The sequence below is a fragment of the Ailuropoda melanoleuca genome, chromosome 11 (assembly GCF_002007445.2).
Source record: "Ailuropoda melanoleuca isolate Jingjing chromosome 11, ASM200744v2, whole genome shotgun sequence".
Lineage (NCBI taxonomy): Eukaryota > Metazoa > Chordata > Mammalia > Carnivora > Ursidae > Ailuropoda > Ailuropoda melanoleuca.
Window position 1 is genome coordinate 86,073,284 of NC_048228.1, and position 6,030 is coordinate 86,079,313.

The following is a 6,030-nucleotide window of genomic DNA, read 5'->3' on the forward strand; positions in this document are numbered from 1 at the left end:
ATCCTCAACTGAAAAAAATTGTCTATTTTAAGTGCCAGATCTCCCCCCGCCCCGCAAAAAAAAAAAAAAACGGAAGGTACATTAAAAAGGTGAATGTCCAAGAAAAGCAAAGGTAGGAATAAGATAATATATAGCTCAGCTGACATTTAAAAACTATCCCCTATCTATGTTCCAGTTCTTAAAAAAAATGTTCACTTATTCAATAAACATTGAGACACTACCTTATGCCACTAGTTGTAATCGCTGGGGCTACAGCACTGAATGAGATAGACACTATGTCTTCTCTCATGGAAGGATAAGCAGGGGTTGGTAGATAATAAGTGTAGAAATAAGCAAATATTAGGAAACAGTAAGTACTAAGAAAAAAGTAAAACAGTAATTATTGCAGGTACACTACTCAGTGTGCTTTTTGCTGCCATCGTGCTCCCAATTCTTCCTCCGTAGACCCTTCAAGGTGGTTTGCTACATCACCAATCACATTGTGTCCCATTCCTGCTACAATTTTTCCATTGCCTCCTACAGAACTTAAACTAATGCCTATGGTATTCCAGATCCTTTATAAACTGTCTTTCCTGCCTGTTCCCCTTCCAACCCCAACTCCCATACAAAGTGTACCATGTCACATTGTATAAAACTTCATTCATTCATTCATTCATTCATTCATTCATTCATTCATTTATTCACCTATTCAGAAAGGTATTTATTGGGATGCCTATATGTGCTGCAGACACATGTTAATATAAATATTCATGGTCCCTTCCATTATAAAAACTTACAATCTGGTATAGAAAACAGACATTAATCAATTCCCACAAAGAAACTACTAATTGTAAATGTGAATAGTCTTTCAAAAGAGAAAAATGATATCATCAGAATGAATAAAAAGGGATAGGACTCTGGAAGAAATGACTGTTGGGCATCTGCTTGCATGTAGCTTAATATGCCTTCATTATGTGTTTCTATGTGTTCAGTGTTCAATAAATTTCTGCACTTGAGGGCAGGTTATTTCTGGTTTCCCAACCTAGTATATACAGAACTATATTAAATATTACGAGTGGTAAGGATATCATTTCCAATGGGTTTATATCATCCCTAACATAGTATAGGTAGCTGAGACTGTGGCTAAGAGCAGAGGCAAGGGAAAAAAAAAAAAAGCTCAGTTTTCACTATTGTCATGTTTGTTTTCCACTTCAAGCTCTCCCTTAGTTCTCACAGCCAACTCATATGACCAATGGTCTTCATGTTTCTCCTTCCAATGTTCCATGAAATTCTTCCTCAGGCTCTGCATTCCTAAAGAGCATACAGCTACCTGCTGACACCTCTTCTAGGGGTGAAGGTCTTAGATGTATCAATAGGAAGATTTTCTGTCTGGCAATAGAAAACTCTAGAAAATATTAAACTCACTCCACCCTTTCTTTTGTGGGTAGTAACATCTTTGTGTGTAGCATATTGATCCCTAGATGTTAGCCAAGATCCACTGGAAGTTATAGGGAGACAGAATTTGGTTTCAGATTAGAAGTTAGATAATCCTGACCTGGCCTGGTACGACATTTGTGTATATTCTTATATTCCTGGGTATTCGTATCACTTTACATTTTCACATCTTCAGAGGGGTGATTCTGAACCCACATTTAGAGGTCAAACACTCAAGCTATCACCTACTTCCATCTATTTGTGTTTAATGCTTAAGGCTGAAAATGTTTCATAGAGATCATAAAATCACATCATGTCAGAGAAACAACTTTCTTAGAATGTCTGGAGGGTAATGTTTTGGATAGATTAAACTAAAACATCATATCAAGGAAGTTGCTGGCCTGCAAAACATAATGTTCTTTTTAACTAGAAAGATAGAGCACAGAACTGCAGAACAGGAATGGCAGAGACATTTAATTTTTTTAATGTATAAACAATTTAGCTCCTTGAACTCATTAGATCATGATGAAATTTGAGAAATCATTTTTCCCTGTAAAAACCTCTGGAAAAATTTTACTAGGAAGCAGATTGTGAAGTCTTAAGGTAAAATATATAGCTTCTTTCATTGTCTTCCTTTGTGCCTGTCTTAATCGAAGATTGCTATCTTGAAAAGAACCAAATTATAGCCGAAAATTAATGTTTCTATCTTCAATTTAATTCTGTTTCTTTTCAGGAGTACATTAGAGCTATTCTAAAGTATTCTTGGCAGGTACAGTACTTCCGCGTGTACATATCAAGATCAGTTGCATTAATTTAAATGCTATACTCCTGTTTTAAACACATTAAATTCTTATTTTTTATTTGTCATTTTAAATGTTTTGGGAAGGAAATTCAAATTCCCCAAAACTGAGTCCTTATGCATGGCAGTGCTTTCCTGCATATGAGAAAGCAAACTCTTGATTTTGCAGAAAAAAAAAGGGCCAAAGAAATTATATGAGAGCAACTGTATGTCCTTTTACAGCTAGAAGTTGGCTTTACACATTCCACGACTCATAAATAAACAGAAGAGTTCTGTGAACTATATGCAGATGGCTGGGTCTACACTGGGAGCCTTTTGTGATGACTTTGGTTTGCTTCTCTGTTTTGCCATCTCTTAAAATATCTGCAAAAAAAATTTTTTTTGCTCTGCTCCTCAGAAATAGGACAAGTAGAATCCTGTAACTTGAGAACGTGCCCTCCGCCTCATCGGGGCTTTACGAACCTTGGAGAAATCCATTTTTTTTCCTCCTCATTTTTGTTCCTATAAAAATAACTGCCCCCACAACTGAAACTTAAAAGGCTTTGTGTTTTAAATATTTATTGTTTTATTTTTAAAAGATAACACAATAATGAAAATACAATGAGAGAGGTGAATCTACAAGGTGGTAGAAGGAAGTAATAAGCCAAAATGGGAAAAAATCCCGCAAACCACATAAAGGAAGAGATGAGATCAGCCACTTAAGTGAGCGATTTTAAGGTTACCACACTGGCACCGAGCAAAAGTGTTCCTGCCAAGCCCAAATGAGGAAAGGAGTGGGAGGAATAAGGGCATCTGACAGCAAGGCGGGGAGACAAGGCACCAAAGTCAAGTGGAAATGCTAAGACAGCAGTTTTGTGTCTTTTTTTTTTTTTTTTCACCTGATTATGGCACAGAAATTTTAGCACACTGGTAAGGAACACTGGATATAAAAAAAGAACTGAAATAATATGCATACCCATATTTATATTCATTTAAATGTTGCAAACACTTTTATTCAACTATCTCCACTCCTCCACACACACACACAAATAGACACACTCTCACTCACACACACAAATACACACACACCCTCTCATCACCATTACCACTGTATCAACAATCATTTGCTTAGCTAATCAGAAAGCTGCTTTCTCAACAGCAAAAGCCTAAGGGCTTTGGCAATGTAAAAAAGTATTGACATTTCTCTGATGTATATTCAAAAATCTATATTACAATTCTTTATTCAGCGTGCATGAGTCAGCAAAAGATATACTGTATCTTTAAAAAGGCATGAAGGCTTCCAGTCAAGCCTTTTAAGACTTTACAAATAACATTTCAAGAGGGTTGAGAATGTGGACGAAGATAGCAGATGGCTTTTAGTACAATACTGCTCCAGGATCCTTTGATTTTATTACTTTTGCTTTTTGATGGTGCTCTTTTCTGGTTTGTTTTGATGACTTTGTGGCCTAATGGACTGAAATTAGACAGCCAAGCTGAAAACCCTTAAGTCCTAATGACAGAGAATGACTTACTGGGTGACCTTGAGTAAGTGTTACATTTCCCTCATCGCAGTTTCTATAACAAAAAATAAAAATTACCCCGGCCCGCACCCCTAAAGATGCACTGAGGAGACTAGTAATTATCACTCAATTTGCATAATATGAAATAGTCATATTATCTGCCATTTATTAGGCATTTGCATGAGCCAGACACTATGTCAGGTTCTTAGCATATTTTGTGGCTTTTAATCCTCACAATAGCCACACAAACTATGAAGAGTTGACTTCATTTTATAGATGAAGACATGAGGCTCAAGAAGTTTGAGGACTTGAACTGGGGTCGGCCTGAGCCCAAGTCCCCTTCTCTTCCCTTTATGAGACCCAATGTCTCCTAATGAATACTAATAATTAAGATCAAGGTGTTTGGTAATTCTTTGGTTATATTAGATATAGTAAATATGTATACCAAATAACATACAGCAATTACTACATCTATAGTGATTATATAATACTACAGGTAACATATACATATAAATTATTCATTGGTGACACAACGTTGCAAATTCCATCTGTTCTTACAGCACTAGGGCTCCATGGTTACTTGGTTTATCTGGTCTATGCCTCTTGCTGTATTTCTTGAAAACAAACGCCCAGAAGACGGGAGAAAGGAAAGCTGCTTTGCTCCTACAGTCTTCAGATGACTATTAGATTTCTAAAAGTGTGAACTGCAAATTGATTTGCAAGAAAAGTAGGTCCCCAATTTGAGAGTGAATTCCTGGATGCTAGCCTTTATCTGGTGGTCCTTGGTTGAAACATTTTCCCTGAAAATCACTGTCCTGCAACAGAAAATACGATCCACGGTGCTTTACAGTTCCAGGGAGCATATAAAGTGAGGGAATCTGAATCTTCACTAAAGACAGAAAAGAATGGAGGAAGGGAGGGAGGGAAGAAAGCAAAGAAGCAGGAAGGAGAGAGAAAAGAAAGGATTCTTGGACTTCTTGGGCGGCTCTACCAACAGAGCCAGGGACTGGTTTGTCCAATAAGTGCCTTTTTTTTTTTTTTTTTAACCCTCAGATGAGTCTTCCGATGGATCATTTCCATGTAGCTAACTGCATTTTTTTCCTGTTTTTATTTAAGACTGTAAAGAAAAAATACCTTTCAAATGTATTTAGAAAATGGTGATAAGTGAAGAATGAGGCAAGGAGTTTGGAATGATCGCACTTCTGAAAGTGAAAGTATCAAGAAAAGTGCCTCATTTCTATACATCTCCCAAGATTTCATTCCAGAAAAGGAAGGATCTCGTTCTTGAGTCTCTTCAAACTCCTAATTCCGATGCCTGGGGAGAACCACATGCCTATGGTTTCTTTAAAAAATATGTTTTTCATTTTCTTTCCTTCCGCCTGCCATTCATCCAGCAAGAGCCTCGAAGCACATTAGAACATTAATTTATAATACGTATGCATATGTAGTGGAATCCCCTAAGATTTTAAGGACTAACTTGCCAATGGAAAATAGGCCATATGGAGCGCCCAGGCATTCAGAACACAACTGAAGTCGATTATCTCCCCCAACCCCCAGCCCCAGCATGATGAAGAGGATATTTGGCTACAATATTTTGGAACCTAAGATGCTCTTGTGGATTGTGGATGCCAAATTAGCAGAATTAGTCTCATATAAGACAGTGATAGATCCAAACACAATAATGTTATACATATTTCTAATCAATTATTTTTAAAGTATGCACTTTGTTTAGTGTCTTATATTCCGGCTTCATTTTTAGAGACATTAACAATAGAGTGAGAATTAATTTGCAGAAATTAGAGAAAATAAGTTGTCCTCTGGCAACTACGATTCAACTTATAGAACAGTACTTTTTCAGAGAACTCGTGCAAGTTTGTGAGAATGTAAAGGAGAAATTGCATAAAACCTTTGAGTTTCTCAATCTGAAAAGACTGCTGTACTTTGGTGAAGTGAGCTCCGCCCACCCTCAGAGAGACTACAGACTCACATATGTTCTTTTTTACCCCCCATTTTCCACTTTGTTTCCGATTTCCTTCCTTGTGTTAACACCAAGTTCTCGTGTGTCACAGCCTGCCATATTTTTTTAAATGACTTAACACTTTCCTAGATAAAATGGTGGGCAATTATCTCTGGAATGCTGCAGAAAAGAATTCCTGAAGCCTCTGGCTAGTTGCAGAAGGGCTTACATTAATCACTCTCTCTGCATGCTTGTCTCCTCGTAGTAGTGTCCAATGTCAAGTCAGACAGTCCATGCAGGGCCCTTGATTGAACCTTAAAAGGGCATTATCACACACTGCAGGTGACCAGCAAGAACAAAGC

At 37.3% G+C, this 6,030-nt stretch overlaps 1 protein-coding gene across 6 annotated transcripts in view; it reads right to left on the reverse strand.

Annotated features, from left to right (window-relative positions):
• The window catches only part of PCDH7 (protocadherin 7), a 404,583-nt gene that overhangs the window by 289,303 nt on the left and 109,250 nt on the right, over positions 1-6,030 (reverse strand). The gene's annotated exons all lie outside the window — the stretch shown is intronic.